Genomic DNA, 19,720 nt, shown 5'->3' with positions numbered 1-19,720 from the left:
TGCCATTATGATCATGTCTTGGGGAACAAACAGACTGATAAATATTTCACAGTTACCCAATCCATCTGATGGACAAAATTAGAATTTATGTCATTGCTCGTTCCGGTCCTATCAAGCCCTGAATTGCATGTCAATGTAATGATAAAGGCAGCCACGAGTTTCAGTTAATATGTCTTATTTCCTCGCATTCTTTGATAATGCTGTGAGAAGCAGATTGGATGTAATGGACATAAACTTATTGCTTTATACAGACAATTCTATTGAGGTTTTTTAGAAAGAAAGAAACAAGATTTGCATTTACAGGTAAATCAAATAAATCAAACAATTGTATGATTATCACACTGTTACACATTTACGTAGGTGAAGAGAAATAAGGTTTAATATTGCATTCGAGATCATAGCACTTACAGGAATGTACATGAGATGTGTTCGGCTGCTTGCAAAGTCTGGACTAAGGGTTTATATCTCTACCCTAGACTAACACTTAGTCTTAAATATATATAATTTTGATAGTAATGCATAAACCCATTTAAATTGAAAAGGAGCCCAAGTGAGTTGGGAGATTGCTGAGGAAATCTAGACTTGCTTCGTTTTGTGTTTTAGCATTGTAGGGAGGGCTAGGCATTAGGGGAAGTAATGTGGTTGAGGGACTGTGAGACAGACTACATTGCAGGGAGGGCTAGGCATTAGGGGAAATAATGTGGTTGAGGGACTGTGAGACAGACTACATTGCAGGGAGGGCTAGGCATTAGGGGAAATAATGTGGTTCAGGGACTGTGAGACAGACTACATTGCAGGGAGGGCTAGGCATTAGGGAAATAATGTGGTTCAGGGACTGTGAGACAGACTACATTGCAGGGAGGGTTAGGCATTAGGGGAAATAATGTGGTTCAGGGACTGTGAGACAGACTACATTGCAGGGAGGGCTAGGCAGTAGGGGAAATAATGTGGTTCAGGGACTGTGAGACAGACTACATTGCAGGGAGGGCTAGGCATTAGGGGGAATAATGTGGTTCAGGGACTGTGAGACAGACTAATCGCTAACCCTCTGTAGCACCATGCTGCAGTAGATAATGTATACCCTACTCAGATACAGTATACTGACTCACAGTCGACAGACCATGTCTTATTCCTTTAAAAGTTCGTACAAGTCAGGGTTGTGACAAGGATCATCTTTAAATGTCTTGTTATAACACGGCAGGAATTGAACCTCATCTTCCCCTCCTCTGGGCTGGGGCACTATCCACTAGACCAGTTTATATAATTCCATAAAACGCCAGTTTGGAATCATTAGTCTACTTAATGACTTGTTCCAAACATTTCTACAAAAGCCACAGACTTACAGCCACAATTCCGCACTGCCTGCTGTCCTTTCTCGTCCTGTATCTCAACACCAAGCAATTTCTCTCCATTTCTAAGCAGATCACTGTTATCAAGAACACAGCCAGTCTGCCAGTAGGCGGCTCTGCCATTATGAAATATGCTTCCTTCTTCAAAGCTGACTTTAATAAACGATTGATTTATTTTTCATGCTTTAAACACAAATGAGTCGTTAGTTTGCTCAAGAAAAACTGGCACATAATGAACAGATATTAAACACGTCAGTTAATTGAAAAAACGTCCAATGAAGTTAAGGAAGAAATCAACTGCATGATAAATATTTGCAAACATTGCCCACTAGATGAATTGTTGATAACACATGCTTAGCAACAGTGCTTTCCTCACACACGTGTTTTCCTAGATGAGGTCAATTCTGATTTAACTGGCAATTTATTCCTTATGATTTAGTGGCATTCTCTTATTGCAAGTATTAATTCAAAGTGTATGAATCGAAACCAGATTCAGATCAAACACACTGTGGATCAATTCATATCATATCTTTAATTTTACAAATTTAATCAATTATCAAGTACATCTACAGCATATTTTCACTTAAATATGTTTTCTTTCTGTGATCTAAGTACAAAAAATGATAAAACTACAAATGTTCCTGAAGATCAAAAGTGTTAAATGCTTAAATCAGGCATTAAAAACTGCAATGCAATTTTTCAATGAAGCCTATCTGATGTCTTAAATCCAAATTAAACTAATGTTAATGGCAAAAAATTACAAGAAAGTTTACACTTGAGCCGAGGGGAATCCTGTCAGATTTGCACAAGACGCCCAATAATGGCCAAGAATACACCAAAGCCCTCGAGGAGGTCTGAGCTGACATTTTGTTCAATTCACATGAATGAGAAAAAAATATTGGGGATCTCTTCCAAAGTGCTGCCAAACCTGAACCAAACTCAAGCGCCTGTTCCTGAATTCTTGCCCATTTATAGAACACTGAATTCTCAATGTCATCTCAATTAAACTGGTTTCTGTTTTTTATCAAGAAATTCATACAACATTTGAACGCTGGTTGTCAAGCATTCCCTAGAGAAGTCATCCTCAGTCACACCGTGCCATGTCAACATTGCTAAATACTCAGCTTTTTATTTAGGTTTACTATCATCGCAGACACTTTATCAGAATAAAAGACACCATGCTTCAAATTTCTATCAACTTTCAAGCGTTTTTATGAGTTATTAAATGATAATTCTTTAGAGCTATTATCAAATGAAATTTGTCCAAATCATGTTCTATAACATAAATTTGGATATTTTAATACAAAAATTGGGTACATTTTTCTGTAATCTATTCATACTCTTGCCACTACCACCTTGCCTGTTGTGGTGAAAGGAATCTTTCTTGTAGATATCTGAAGACAAATTATTCTCTGGCGTCGATGATGTGACCAGTTGCGGACAAAATAATTACCATTATATATACCTACTCCTTGGCACTTAATTGTAGTCCTTGTGACTGTAATGCCACTTTTAAACCAAATTTCATTTCTTCGGAATAATCTGAACAGCTGTCAATACAGAAAACCTACTTCCTATTGCTGAGCGTCCATATATGCATAGCCATTATGACAATTGTAAATGAACTGGATCACTATGTGAAGCTTCAGGCGAATGAATGAGAAGACATTTCACAGGAAGAAATTTACTGTTGGCGATGAAAGAAATGTAGAGAGCTCCACTATGGTCAGTAAATATGCCATTCAGGGCTAGTCCTCACACAATCACCACTAGTTTATTACATCAAGGCATTTTGGAACGCCTCTAAATCACTTCGCTGTGCTAATTGGGCCATCGTGCTGAGAAAGCCCATAGAATTGGAAAACCGAGTCTAAAGACTTCACGATCATGTTTGCCGAGTTGTAAAAACATGCTTCGGAAAAGAAACGACAGCAGATGTACCAATCTAAGGATGTTCGCAAAATTGCAGAGAGACTCTGGCTTGAAGGACGAAGGAGTTTTGACATTTGGACAATGGGAAGTATTCTTGACAAATGACTTTGTGGTAATTTTGACAACCAGAGTAACAATATTATGTGTGACAGTCGCTAATTGTGTTTTTCAGGATGCACTTATCATTCCTTTCCATGCAGACACACTGGATGCTAGCTTACCTACAACTTGTCGCTCTCGAACTACTGTCAAATCAACAAGAGAAGGACTGCCACATACCTGAAAGAAAATAGTCATACATTAGCAACAGAAAGTGTCTCATAGCAACGAAGAAACGATAACAAGAAACAAAAAACACATGTCACGTGTGATGAAAGTTCTTATTGTAGATATCTCCTGACAACATTCAGGGAAATGAATTGTTTGTTTGTTTGTTCCTCACAATATTCCAGCTATATAATGTCAGTCTGTAAATAATAGAGTCTGGGTCAGACACATTGACATCATGAGCATCGACCTATGGGACCAATTGGGTTACGATGACATGTCTCAAATGAGTCCGCAAGACTGACTGACTGACTGAGTTTTGGTTTTACGCCGCTTTTAGCAATATTCCAGCAACATCACGGCGGGGGACACCAGAAATGGGCTTCACACATTGTACCCATGTGGGGATTCAACCGGGTCTTCGTCCGCTTTAACCACTAGAGCTACCCACCGCCCGAGTCCGCAAGAGTGTTCAGGGTAATGACAACATATCATTTAAAAATACCAACACAATTTAAAAATCATTTCAGCCCCTCTAACAAAGAACAATAAATAATAATATATAATATAAATAAACATAAATATATAATAATAAAATGACCAAATTTTTGCGTTCCTCAATACTATAACTTAAAAGTTGCATCGGTAATATCCATACCTCAACATGATTCAATTTTTACTTCACACATTATCAAAACAAACAATATCAGATTCAGTTATGCAGTTGTGAACGTGTTCGCTTATCGTGCTGACATTTTTAAAACAAATATTTCCTACCACAGACATTACAGCGTGACAGCTGACATTTTCATGTTTTACCTCCAACACAACATTTTTGACAAAATTCAAGACTTTAAAAACACTGTCCCCCATATCTTGTTCACAGCCTTGTTTACAATGGTATCAGCACAGCTGCAGCGGTAACCAGAAAAAACAAGCGGGCACCACAAATACAGATTTCAGAAGATTGGTCTGGCAGGAAAGGAGGGGAAATATGACATGTAAACAATATTTGGACATTGACTGAATAGACCTCTAAACTTCTCAAAAAGTGTAAATTCTACATCCAAGAAACCTGTTTAGAAGGTTTGGTACATATGTTATATTTGAGAATACACTTGCTCATTAATGTACAGATTCTAATGCTTTTATTAGGTTGAGTCCATCTGTGATTTTAACCCACACTCTCAGAGTCAGGCACCTAATCCCCACCACAGGAAGTCAGTGATCTAACCCACTTAGCCACCACAACTTCAACAAGATTGTTGTTTAGGTTATATCAATAATTACCTACATGACTGTAGCCTGCAAATATTAAGTCTGGATCCAGCAATTCTGTGATTGATATTATGAACAACTATCCAAACTGTCATGTTACATGTTACAAGGAAATATAACCATATATTACAACAGGGTCTACAAAGAGCAAGCTTCACACATTGTAACCATTAGGTGAGTGAGTTGGGTTTTACGCCGCTTTTAGCAAAATTCCAGCAACATCCCGGTGGAGGACACCAGAAATGGGCTTCACTCATTGTACCCATGTGGGGATTCCTCGAACCACAGGGTCTTCGGTGTGACGAGCGAACGCTTTAACCACTAGGCTACTCCACCACCCCTGTAACCATTAAGAAAATCAAACCCATGTTACAGCAGGCAAGCTAACATTCCAACCACTAAGCTATCTAACCAACCAGTTAAGTGGTTAATACTTTTTAGAAATCATTCAAAGAAAATTAACTTAATCAGCAAATTATTGACATTCAAATTTCAACTAAATTAGGAATGGAAATACAGTATACTAATTCTAAACAATAAGAAGACATGTAATTGTGTCACATTTGATACTGTTTTGGTACCTTGACTCCTCAGAAACATATTGGTCATGATCGATCAGTTGTTACAGAGAGTAAGTGAGTGAGCGAGTCAGCGAATGAGATATTTGACTCATATTCCATATTCCATTCTTTTCACACAAAAGATGCAAGCCACCAAATATGTTAACAATGGAATAACATAAATCCAAAATGAACAATCAATTAGTTACCAAATTCTATTAATTACAAGTATTTCAAATGTAGAGGATGAAGTCTCTAATATTTCCACTAAATACAACAGCAAAGTATGAAACAAATGAGACCAAACATAGACATTATTTCTCCAAAATAAGAAAATAGAAATGGTACTCTTATCTTTTCATCAATTTAAAAATCATAGCCATCCACATTTCTGAGTCACATGAATGTCAGCAGCTAGGAAAATAGTATATGGAGCAATGGCTGATCTTTTCCTCTCCCCCTGTTCAATGTAAGCCTCACATGTGTGACATAAAAGGCACTTCAGCATGTGTCCTGTGCTTCCAGGTGTTAAATGTCTAAATTGTCTATTTCAGTCAAAATACAGGTGTACAAGACAAAAGCCAGCAGTGATCCCCACTCCCCGTTTCAAGCATCCCACTGCGCTGCAGGACTTAATTGCTCATATTTCTGTCTCTCGCAATTTGTACTTGATTTCTTCACATCATGTGGTTTATATACAATTTTACACATGTGAGTCATTTATATCTTTTCATACTTATGATATGTAAGTCATGATTTTCTACTTAGCTGTTGCCAGTAAGTATGCTGGGTATCAAAAACAGGAGAAAAAGGGAGTGTGCTTTCACCACTGGAGAATTGCACGATACCTTCATATATTGCACTATGTGGCGGACTGAGTGAGTGAGTGAGTATTGTTTTACACCGCACTCAGCAATATTCCAGCTAATTGGCGGCAGTCTGGATCAGACAATCCAGTGATCAACAGCATGAGCATCTATCTACGCAATTGTGATATGATGACATGTGTCAACCAAGTCAGCGAGCCTGACCAACCTTACAACAAGCATGGGTTACTGAAGATCAGTTCAAACTCCAATCTTCAAAGGTCATGTGGAGGACTGACTGCAGGATAACCATAACTCCGACAGCTTAAACATTGGCTTGTGGTGGTCATTGCGCTGCGATGATCATAACTCCCATACTTAACATTGGCTTGTGGTGGTCACTGCGCTGCGATGATCATAACTCCCACTCTTAATATTGGCTTGTGGTGGTCATTGAGCTGTGATGATCATAACTCCCACACTTAACATTGGCTTGTGGTGGTCACTGCACTGCGATGATCGTAACTCCCACACTTAACATTGGCTTGTGGTGGTCATTGCACTGCGATGATCGTAACTCCCATACTTAACATTGGCTTGTGGTGGTCATTGCACTGCGATGATCGTAACTCCCACTTAACATTGGCTTGTGGTGGTCATTGCACTGCGATGATCGTAACTCCCACACTTAACATTGGCTTGTGGTGGTCATTGCACTGCGATGATCGTAACTCCATACTTAACATTGGCTTGTGGTGGTCATTGCACTGCGATGATCGTAACTCCCACACTTAACATTGGCTTGTGGTGGTCATTGCACTGCGATGATCGTAACTCCCATACTTAACAATGGCTTGTGGTGGTCATTGCACTGCGATGATCGTAACTCCCATACTTAACATTGGCTTGTGGTGGTCACTGCGCTGCGATGATCATAACTCCCACTCTTAATATTGGCTTGTGGTGGTCATTGAGCTGTGATGATCATAACTCCCATACTTAACATTGGCTTGTGGTGGTCATTGAGCTGTGATGATCATAACTCCCATACTTAACATTGGCTTGCGGTGGTCATTGCACTGCGATGATCGTAACTCCCACACTTAACGTTGGCTTGTGGTGGTCACTGCGCTGCGATGATCATAACTACCATAAAAATTGGCTTGTGGTGGTCACTGCACTGCGATGATCGTAACTCCCATACTTAACATTGGCTTGTGGTGGTCATTGCACTGCGATGATCGTAACTCCCACACTTAACATTGGCTTGTGGTGGTCATTGCACTGCGATGATCGTAACTCTCATACTTAACAATGGCTTGTGGTGGTCATTGCACTGCGATGATCGTAACTCCCATACTTAACATTGGCTTGTGGTGGTCATTGCACTGCGATGATCGTAACTCCCATACTTAACATTGGCTTGTGGTGGTCATTGCACTGCGATGATCGTAACTCCCATACTTAACATTGGCTTGTGGTGGTCATAGAGCTGAGATGCTCATAACTCTGACAACTTCAACACTGACTTGTGGTGGTCATTGCGCTGAGATTATCATAACTCCCATACTTTAACACTGACTGAAGATGATCTTAACTTCCGTACTTCAATAATGGCTTGCGGTAGTCATAGCACGGACAAGATCGAAACTCCCATCATTCAACATTGGCTGATGGTACTCAAAGCACTAAGATGATAGTAACTCCAATGCTTCAACCTACAACATAAGGCCGCACCAGGAGATGCTTTGTGAAACAGGGCCTGGGTCTCCCAAAACAATGTCATCACAAGCTTCCTGACCCCAGAATAAGGCACACCGGGCAGTATCAGTCTGGTCTACAGAGGCAAACCCACCAATATAAATGTAACGTACCCCCTACACAGATATGTCAATAGTGCTGGTTACAGATATCCTGGTTCCTTTTGTCTGAGACAAAACTCTGAACTGGTACCAATGTACAGGGATAAAAAAGGTTTTGTAATCATCTGGCCAGGTTCCACAAAAAGCCATCTTTGAGCTACAACTGTTGTGTGCCAATGTAAACTACTGGCAGTTGTGATTGTCCAAGCGCTAAAATCACACGAGACACAAAAGAAAATAATATGAAGTCCAAACAATCAGTACCCAAAGAAATCATGAAAAGAGTATGAATTGCAGTAGATGCTCAACATACATGGTTTCTATTTGTCAAGAGGAGAACTACTTTTTTACTTCATCTCAGATTTGCTTCTACATCAACTGTAGTTCCTCCACTGGCCACCCAGTGTCTGCTCTGTGTTCCACCACAGCGGGCCCTGCCTCACACATCACCAACAGACAGAGGCAAAATACTTGTGAAATACCAAAACTGCCATACACCTGGGCGAGCTGGCTGTAAACTCAACATGTATGTACAATGGCCGCAGGCACACCTTTGTATTTTGAAGCTAGGAACAAAACCCAATTTTCTCAATCCAACACACACCTGGAAATAGTGCTTGTAAAGATCTGTCTTTCGAAATGCTACACACAAAGCCATTACTTCTTGGATGTCGATCGAATTATACAAAATCATATATTTATGCATTTCTGTGATGAAAGTGACCTATCCTCAAAATGAGTTCTAACATCTTCCCTCTCAACTTGCTTTTGAAATATGTTTGTTTGAAAATGATTGAAATATGTATTATTCTTAGAATCCTTGGACTGACCAACTGGATTTTCATTTCAGCTTTAGTCCGTGTTAATCAGTGGTATCTTCAATTCTATTCATCTTAAAAAGAATTCCACATTATCTCACATAATATCAAAATAAGTTGCACAACTAATTTTGCCATCAAGAACTTCTTTGAACAATGAAATGTATCCTACTGGGGAAAGTTTTACACAAACATCTAAAGCATAATTCAATACCAAAATACAAAAACCTCAAAAGATCAGCACTTCTGAACTTCTAAATGATGGCCAAAAGAATAAATTAATGAAATCTGTTTAAAAAACAGCAACAGTCTCTAAACAGTAATCGAAATGTGGAAAACTAATCATGAGAACCCAGACAGAATCCATGTTACATCTGCACACCAATATTTCAAGATCTGTTAAAGTTGACTCCCAGCTACAAAGCAGGGTACATCCTCCTCCCATGCACTGGGCACGTGGCAGGGAGAGTCAGCAGGGGGGCGCCAAGGGGAACAAAGCTGGGGGTATCTATTACTGGGGAAGGAAGTCAGGGAGGCATGCACAGTCCCACACTCCACTCACAAGTCAGTGCACTGCTATACCATGTCTGTAACCCCAGGTGGCCACAGAACCATCAGACTGGCAACGTACTGATCTCTGTATCCTTGTAGCTGTACATCCAGATTGATATCAGAAACATTGTATATTTGCAGCCATACCTCCACTGTAGTTGTCAGAAGGACTGTATCTCTGTAGCTGTACCTCCAGCTTCATATCAGATAATATTTGTAGCCATAGGTCCATTGTGTTGTCAGAAGGTATGTACCTTTGTAGCTGTTATTCCATTGTGTTGTCAGAAGGACTGTACCCTTGTATCTGTTATTTCACTGTAGCTGTTTGTAGCCCATATTCCATTGTGTTGTCAGAAGGACTGTACCCTTGTAGCTGTTATTCCACTGTGTTGTCAGAAGGACTGTACCCTTGTAGCCCATATTCCATTGTGTTGTCAGAAGAACTGTACCCTTGTAGCTGTTATTCCACTGTGTTGTCAGAAGGATTGTACCCTTGTAGCCCATATTCCATTGTGTTGTCAGAAGGACTGTACCCTTGTAGCTGTTATTCCACTGTGTTGTAAGAAGGATTGTACCCTTGTAGCCCATATTCCATTGTGTTGTCAGGACTGTACCCTTGTAGCTGTTATTCCACTGTGTTGTTAGAAGGACTGTACCCTTGTAGCTGTTATTCCACTGTTGTCAGAAGGACTGTACCCTTGTAGCTGTTATTCCACTGTGTTGTCAGAAGGATTGTACCCTTGTAGCTGTTATTCCACTGTGTTGTCAGAAGGACTGTATCTTCCTAGCTGTTATTCCATTGTGTTGTCAGAAGGACTGTACCCTTGTAGCTGTTATTCCACTGTTGTCAGAGGGATTGTACCCTTGTAGCTGCTATTCCACTGTGTTGTCAGAAGGACTGTATCTTTGTAGCTGTTATTCCACTGTGTTGTCAGAAGGACTGTACCCTTGTAGCTGTTATTCCACTGTTGTCAGAGGGATTGTACCCTTGTAGCTGCTATTCCACTGTGTTGTTAGAAGGACTTATCTATGTATATGCCTCAATACTGACTGACCATATCTGCAAAAGTCTCACACCATACATCATATCTTTTGGCTATTCCACTCGTTTATCTTACCGAAACACTGTCCTTTTCTCATACCCTTAATTCACCTTAAGATTTATCCACTCTACATCTCCAATGTAACCTAATCCAGGATAGACAGAGTCAATCCTGCAGTTTCCATATTGTCTTACTGTACTTTATCTCTCCCTGATTTGACCTCAAGTAGTCCACCCTTGCACCTTGATTCCTGGTCTCCCCAACACAAAGACTGTACCTCCATATTCTAACCATTCCCCTCAGTGAGTAAATACTTGCCATGTGTTGTTTATAACCCCAGTAGATCATCAAAGTCATGGAATCAGTTAGATATCTCGGACCTCTGACTTGCCATGGAGTTTTCATGCTCTTTCATGAACCGGGTAGTTGAAAAACTAAAACTTATGAAAAATGTACTTTGTCTGAATTGGTCCACCAGGATTAACTGACTGAGTTTGGTTTTACGCCGGCTTTAGCAATATTCTAGCAACATCACGGCGGGGGACACCAGAAATGGGCTTCACACATTGTACCCATATGGGGATTCGAACCCGGGTCTTCGGCGTGACGAGCGAACGCTTTAACCATTAGGCTACCCCACCGCCCCTCCACCAGGTTTAACAAGTGAATAATACTTGTTTATCAATTCAGCAAAGCTCTCCTATCTCTCAGTTGTATCCATGCTGTTATCCATGTACGTATAGTTCCATTCTCGTTGGTTAAGTAACACAGGCCCCTTCACAAAACATTTTCCATTTTGAGCTTGACTTGAATGACACTCTGCTAAAATACAGTTTCCACTCAAATTATTCTAATGAGCCAGATAAATTCATTTCCATGTTAGATATTAGAACAAAAGGAGGCAATGTCACTTTGAAATGAGTGAGTGAGTGAGGTTTTATGCTGCTTTTAGCCATATTCCAAAAATTTCATGATAGGGAACACCAGAAATGAGCTTCACACATTGTAACCATTTGGGGAATTGAAACTGGGTCTTCATGGGTCATTAGAGTAGGCTTCAACCACTAGACCAACCTACCAAACCCACTTTGAAATCAAGCTATAATGGTGAATGGGTCATCTAAAGGCAACAGATGCGAGCCTGAAAGCCGTCCAGTATTTCCCCTGGCAAACTGACAGATAACACAGAAAGCACTCTGTAGGGCTCTCACAACAAATTAAACTACACAACTGAAATTTAAATTTGTAATCTTAGGCAACTTCTGCAGCAAAAGAAACATCCCCTCATTATCCCAGACATTGTTGAAGAGGCTGAAGTCGGAATCAACTGGGCAAACGCTACCATCCTCACAGGTTAGAGAGCAATCCGAAACACTCCACTGCTGAAAGTAGCTTAACTCTGATGATGTAAACACAACACTGAATCTGTTGTTTCAGTTTTAATTTTGTCAGATTTTTAAAAACAAATTACTCACTGTCAAAATTAGAAACTGGAACATTCCTAGTTTTTACAAAATTGGTACTTAAGTTTTCAGCGAATAAAACGAGAACCCTGTAATTTTCATCAGTAAGATGGGAGTTGTAAAAAGGGGGGATAATATCCGTATTGCCATGTCAGGGAAGAGTGTACAATGTATTTCAGGAAGATGTAGATTTCATTGATAAAGGTGGTAGTTACTGAAGCACCATGGTGCTCCCAATGGGGGGCTCTTCCTCATTTTTGGATCAAATGTAAGTTTAACAACCAACCCTAACGAAAACAACCTGTATCGAACAAGTCATCACAATAAAACTTCTTCCACAAATTCCAGGAAAATTTTAATGAGTGTCCCTGAAGGATGTGTTTCTCTGGTTAACCCGGACTAAGCAGGGAGAAGATCGGTAATAATCTGGGCAGGCAGTGACAAAGGAAAGGGTAAGAAACCAGCGAAGCAGAAGCAACGATGATCGATTCCAGGACATCTTTGGATAAAGTCAAGGGTTGTGATAGAGGGCTTGAAGGGAGAGAGAGGGACCTAACGTGCTTGCATTGAGCTCACAAAAGCCTTCGGACAATACAGAGACAGCAGGAGATAGGCGGTCAGGCTGGGAGTCTTCAACAACAATGGCTAATTCTCTAACACCACTGCCCTAACACCAGCATGGGAGGGCTGGTTAGACACTCGTAGGGTCAGACTATTGCCAGCCACATTGATGGACATGTTCAATTACTTCATATGATATGTATACCATAGGGGTTGAAAGTAGAATTTGATAACACAAACTGTATCTCTATCACAATGACTTATAGCACTATCCCTTTAGTCATGTCTGACTGACTGACTGACTGAGTTTGGTTTTACGCCGCTTTTAGCAATATTCCAGCAACATCACGGCGGGGGACACCAGAAATGGGCTTCACACATTGTACCCATGTGAGGATTCGAACCTGGGTCTTCGGCGTGACAAGCCAATGCTTTAACCACTAGGCTACCCCACCGCCCCTTTAGTCATGTGTTAACACTATTTTTCAACCCTTTAGTCATGTGTTAACACTATTTTTCAACCCTTTGTTAACACTTTAGTCATGTGTTAACACTATTTTTCAACCCTTTAGTCATGTGTTAGCACTTTTTTCAACCCTTCAGGTCTTTCATGAACAAAGCTCAAAATCTGGAACCAGTTTGTTCATTAACAAACCCAAAAGATGCACAAGCTCCTCTGATCTAGAAACGATTTCGAAATGTATTTCCAATACAGAGAACCGTAGTTCTGTGCGTCAGGATACATGTTCAGCATCTGTGGTTTTGGCACAGCAGCGTAAAGTATTTTCCCCATCTGCCTCTTCAGCCGCCTTAATGAACATCAAAGAATCATAAAGCCTTTCACAAAATCCTTGTATTTCACACTTCTTTTCAATGTAAGTACTTACAAATTTTTATCACCATCGAACCAACATGTTTAGACAAGGGAGCTCGGTTCCACACATCAGCAGCATCTTCGTGGCCACCAGTGATTTTCAAGCTTCCACACACAAAGCTATTACCACTGCAATCTAGGAGGGAATGAGGTATTACCCAGCTTATTTCTTTCGTAACAGGTACAGAGCTGAAGCTGTCCAGGCAACTAACACACTATCAGTGATACTAAGGTACAGGGCCTGTTACACAAGAAGGTTCCTCATCTGAGCATGAATGGTTTTTCAATTAGACATTCCTCTGTCTGTGGTGTACCGAGGGCAAGATCATTGCCCGGTTACCATCAGCTTCTGAACTAACAGCCTAGTCTGGCTAACTTGATGACTAAACCTGACCTGCAGGAACAACTATTGACTCTAGAGGGCATAATTATCCAGATATGTTTGCACACAAAATCTAAGCCATTTTGTATGTCATTCCTTTCAAAGACATACCTTTACTTACTCAGATGAAGAAATTTTAAACATTGATCATGCACTTAGAAACAGTTCATTCATGAAACTAAGATGGTTGGGGGAGGTGGGGTAGCCTAGTGGTTAAAGCGTTCACTCGTCACACCGAAGGCCTGGGTTCAAATCCCCACATGGGTACACTGTGTGAAGCCCATTTCTGGTGCCCCTGCCATGATATTGCTAGAATATTGCTAAAAGCGGTGTAAAACCCAACTCACTCACTCACTAAGTTGTGTATTTAGTATTGTATATTAATGCCATCCAAAAAGCTCAAAATCTGTCAATCAAGCAGTAGTTTTTTTTACTTCTCAATATGACCTGTACTTACCATAGAAATAAACTCCTCATAAATCAAGTTAACATCTCACCTACTACCAGAAATTATTGACATGTGTGACTTTACCATAGTAAATTCAATTTGCAGCATCACTGAACCTCACCTTCCACTACCCATCGCAATGAAGTTTTATTAGAGCTATAAGCTTATTGATATAACGTTATCCCTCCTCTTACTGGGAGTAATCCTCCTCTTCACCCATGACCGATTCATTACCTAGTGAGCATCTTCTAGCCAGCATCCTCTACATACCATGTGGTATGGCTGGACAACTCCCTACAGTATCTCAATATCATCTGGTTCTGACAGTGTGTAGAAATATGGACCCAGGATGGGTGTATAACTCATATTACTGCCTACAGTGTGTATACTAATATCATCTGGTTCTGACAGTGTGTAGGAATATGGGTCCAGGCTGGGTGTATATAACTCAGTAACTCCATACAGTGTGTGTAGTTAATATCTTCTGGTTCTGACAGTGTGTAGGAATATGGGTCCAGGTTGGGTGTATAACTCATATTACTGCCTACAGTGTGTATACTAATATCATTTGGTTCTGACAGTGTGTAGGAATATGGGTCCAGGTTGGGTGTATAACTCATATTACTGCCTACAGTGTGTATACCAATATCATCAGGTTCTGACAGTGTGTAGGAATATGGGTCCAGGTTGGGTGTATAACTCATATTACTGCCTACAGTGTGTATACTAATATCATTTGGTTCTGACAGTGTGTAGGAATATGGGTCCAGGTTGGGTGTATAACTCATATTACTGCCTACAGTGTGTATACCAATATCATCAGGTTCTGACAGTGTGTAGGAATATGGGTCCAGGTTGGGTGTATAACTCATATTACTGCCTACAGTGTGTATACTAATATCATCTGGTTCTGACAGTGTGTAGGAATATGGGTCCAGGTTGGGTGTATATAACTCAGTAACTGCCTACAGTGTGTATACTAATATCATTTGGTTCTGACAGTGTGTAGGAATATGGGTCCAGGTTGGGTGTATAACTCATATTACTGCCTACAGTGTGTATACCAATATCATCAGGTTCTGACAGTGTGTAGGAATATGGGTCCAGGTTGGGTGTATATAACTCAGTAACTGCCTACAGTGTGTATACTAATATCATTTGGTTCTGACAGTGTGTAGGAATATGGGTCCAGGTTGGGTGTATAACTCATATTACTGCCTACAGTGTGTATACCAATATCATCAGGTTCTGACAGTGTGTAGGAATATTGGTCCAGGTTGGGTGTATATAACTCAGTAACTGCCTACAGTGTGTATACTAATATCATTTGGTTCTGACAGTGTGTAGGAATATGGGTCCAGGTTGGGTGTATAACTCATATTACTGCCTACAGTGTGTATACCAATATCATCAGGTTCTGACAGTGTGTAGGAATATGGGTCCAGGTTGGGTGTATATAACTCAGTAACTGCCTACAGTGTGTATACTAATATCATTTGGTTCTGACAGTGTGTAGGAATATGGGTCCAGGTTGGGTGTATAACTCATATTACTGCCTACAGTGTGTATACCAATATCATTTGGTTCTGACAGTGTGTAGGAATATGGGTCCAGGTTGGGTGTATATAACTCATATTACTGCCTACAGTGCGTATACTAATATCATTTGGTTCTGACAGTGTGTAGGAATATGGGTCCAGGTTGGGTGTATAACTCATATTACTGCCTACAGTGTGTATACTAATATCATCAGGTTCTGACAGTGTGTAGCAATATGGGTCCAGGTTGGGTGTATATAACTCAGTAACTGCCTACAGTGTGTATACCAATATCATTTGGTTCTGACAGTGTGTAGGAATATGGGTCCAGGTTGGGTGTATATAACTCATATTACTGCCTACAGTGCGTATACTAATATCATTTGGTTCTGACAGTGTGTAGGAATATGGGTCCAGGTTGGGTGTATAACTCATATTACTGCCTACAGTGTGTATACTAATATCATCAGGTTCTGACAGTGTGTAGCAATATGGGTCCAGGTTGGGTGTATATAACTCAGTAACTGCCTACAGTGTGTATACTAATATCATTTGGTTCTGACAGTGTGTAGGAATATGGGTCCAGGTTGGGTGTATAACTCATATTACTGCCTACAGTGTGTATACTAATATCATCAGGTTCTGACAGTGTGTAGCAATATGGGTCCAGGTTGGGTGTATATAACTCAGTAACTGCCTACAGTGTGTATACTAATATCATTTGGTTCTGACAGTGTGTAGGAATATGGGTCCAGGTTGGGTGTATAACTCATATTACTGCCTACAGTGTGTATACTAATATCATCTGGTTCTGACAGTGTGTAGGAATATGGGTCCAGGTTGGGTGTATATAACTCAGTAACTGCCTACAGTGTGTGTAGTTAATATCTTCTGGTTCTGACATGTGTTCAGAGGAATATGGGTCCAGGATTAGTGTATAACTCAATAACTCCCTACAGTGTGTGTAGTTGATATTTTCTGGTTCCTACATATGTACAGAGGAATACAGGTCCAGGATTAGTGTATAACTCAATAACTCCCTACAGTGTGTGTAGTTGATATCTTCTGGTTCCGACATATGTACAGAGGAATACAGGTCCAGGATTAGTGTATAACTCAATAACTCCCTACAGTGTGTGTAGTTAATATTTTCTGGTTCCGACATATGTACAGAGAATGTACAGAGGAATACAGGTCCAGGATTAGTGTATAACTCAATAACTCAATAACTCCCTACAGTGTGTGTAGTTAATATTTTCTGGTTCCGACATATGTACAGAGGAATACAGGTCCAGGATTAGTGTATAACTCAATAACTCCCTACAGTGTGTGTAGTTCATATCTTCTGGTTCCGACATGTGTATGATGGGCCACAACAACTGCCCATTAAACTGCATAACTCATTTATCTTCCACAAAGTGTGTACTCCATTTCTACCATATAGCCGTGACGGTGTGGTGTGTGCCCATTAGAGTGTATAACTCATTTATCTCCCAATGATGTGTATACGTCTGACATCTGGCTGACAGAGTGCATGATGAGGTGTGTGCCCAGGTAGAGTTCATAGCTTGCACCTCTTTATGCTCAGTGTATAACTCCCCTTCACATCATCAAGGCATATACCTACCTCCACTGTTTGTACCTCATCTGGCTACACAGCGTATACAAAGGTATGGTATAAATCAAATAATTTCACGCATCGTTTATACCACATCATTTAACATCATCTGGCCACACAGCATGTATAACAAGATCAGGGTATATACCAAGTTGTGTTTCCCAGGATCTAAAGAGGGCAAGGCGACAGAATTTCAAAAGAGGCACCCCTATTCCAAAAAGAGCAAGCATTGACAGATTTCCAAGCATTACGTGAAGTTATTCATTCATAATGATTCTTGAAGATTCAAAGAGCACAGGTATTTCATTTAACTTTAACATTAAATAGAAACTAACACCACCAAGTGTTGATATCAATTATTGTATTAAAAGAAGGACAGGGCGCCAAATAAAAAGGGCAGGGCATTGCACCCTGCTGAAAATGCCTTGGGGACACTACCAAGGTATAGCATTATTCCAATAACATCATCTGGCCATACAGTCTATACCAGAGGATTGTGACATCATCTGGCCATACAGTCTATACAAGAGGATTGTGATGTGTACAAACGTAAGCACAAATTATCCTTACATCATGCACTTTCTTTGACATCATCTGGCTCGGACAGAGTTAGCCTAATGCTTAGTCTCTGAATATATATGATTTTGAAAGTAACAAATAATTAAACTTGATATAAAAATGAGCCCCTGTCAGATGGGAGATTCAGGAATCTGAGGGAATCTAGACTTGCTTCATTTAGGGCTTCAGCATTGCAGGGAGGACTTGGCAGAGGGGGAAATAATTTAGTTCAAGGACTGCGAGACACACTATGACAGTGTATACAAATAGATGTGTTCTCAGAACATATACAACTCACACAGGTCATTAGAGTGTGGTGATTTCCTCCCCTAATGTACCACCCCACAGCAGCATGCCGGATGGTGCCTCAACACCAGCAGAGTAATGTTTCTCACATAAATCTTTAAAATACTCATACATCACCCCACATTATATACTGACTCCAAAAAACCTACCCAGTTCAATAAGTCTGGCTTTGACAACCAACAAAGAAGGGGATGCCAATTAAAGGAAAACTCAGCTTCATGCTCTGCTGCCCATTGTCAGTCCTGGTCTAGACATTGTAATAAATGACAGGTACTAAACAGAAACTTTGTATGTGTGCAGTTAGAGTATCATCAACTGTAAGATTGACGTACACCATAAATTGATTTAACATGACATTTTGAATGATAAGAATTAAATTCGCTAAGGCTGCCAATTTCCTAGTCCGTCTCCCAGATCCTCGAATACATTCATACTGAATCCAACTGAAGAACAGCATGATTTGGCAAGACTAATTTTCAGAAATTAAACATTGTTCTGGCATCCATCTGTATTGTACTTTTAATTTAGTAGATAATTGTTTAAATAAGATGCCTTTTTTAGGACCAAATGTCTACCAATTTCCTCAGAGTCTCCTGTAGTTTCTTTGAGAGACCTGTAGAAGTTGGAGCAGTACGGAAGGATAACAATAGCTGGATGAACACGTGTAGGTGTGGAGTATACAACTTACTACAAGTGTACCCACGCTTCGCCCCTTCAGACACACACTAACGCTTAGTCTCTGAATATATATAATTTTGATTGTAACAAATAAACCCATTTAAATTGAAAAGGAGCCCCAGAGAGACCAGAGATGGAGAAATCTAGACTTGCTTCATATAGGGCTTTAGCATTACAGGGAGGGCTAGGCAGTAGGGAAAATAATATGGTTCAGGGTCTTTGAGACAGACTACTTTAAACACTGTGTAAGATGGAGAGCGTATATACCACACCTCTGTACAGTTCATGTATTCACACTGGTTCTATCATTCAGGATAACAATATATGGTCCAACAACTGTTGGTGTGGAGTATATGACTTACTACAAGTGTACCCACGCTTCACCTCTTCCCCAGGCCTCTGTACAGTTCATGTATTCACCCTGGTTCTACAGTCAGACCCAGTATCTGTCTGGTGGCCAGCTGGAGTATATAACTCATAGAAGGCTTTAATGTGTGTATACTACTCTCTTCAGTATGATTCTGCACTGACAGATATATACCATGCTGTCAACATCTGCTGGATCAGAAACTAACCTTGATGAACCAAACCAGATTATCTCAGTCCTAAATACTTGAATTGGTGACAGGTAAATATATACCCCAACCACAAGTTCCTTGATATCAACATTGCATAATGATCGAGAATGAATCTGATTGTAACTATGTCACCACCCGAAACATGAACGGACTGCAAAATCCATGCTTGTCTGTCTCCCCCTCAGAAAAAAAATCCATAAAAATCTACTCTAGAATATGGTAGGCAAGAAAAACCTGTTACCAGTCAAG

General features: G+C 40.3%; 1 protein-coding gene across 9 annotated transcripts in view; it reads right to left on the bottom strand.

Moving 5' to 3' along the window:
- The window catches only part of LOC124291154 (poly(rC)-binding protein 3-like), a 380,920-nt gene that overhangs the window by 83,687 nt on the left and 277,513 nt on the right, over positions 1-19,720 (bottom strand). For 8 of the 9 annotated variants that reach the window (XM_046728080.1, XM_046728097.1, XM_046728129.1 and 5 more), the window contains one exon: positions 3,503-3,560. The exons of the other annotated variant lie outside the window; for it this stretch is intronic. The gene's annotated coding sequence lies outside the window, so the exon portion shown is untranslated. The remainder of the gene's footprint in view (positions 1-3,502; positions 3,561-19,720) is intronic. 9 annotated transcript variants of the gene reach the window in all.

Source organism: Haliotis rubra, unplaced genomic scaffold (genome assembly GCF_003918875.1).
Source record: "Haliotis rubra isolate DU_JTF1 unplaced genomic scaffold, ASM391887v1 Scf113, whole genome shotgun sequence".
NCBI classification, from domain to species: domain Eukaryota; kingdom Metazoa; phylum Mollusca; class Gastropoda; order Lepetellida; family Haliotidae; genus Haliotis; species Haliotis rubra.
Note: the sequence above shows the minus strand (reverse complement) of the source record. Positions and strands in the feature narration are given on the sequence as shown.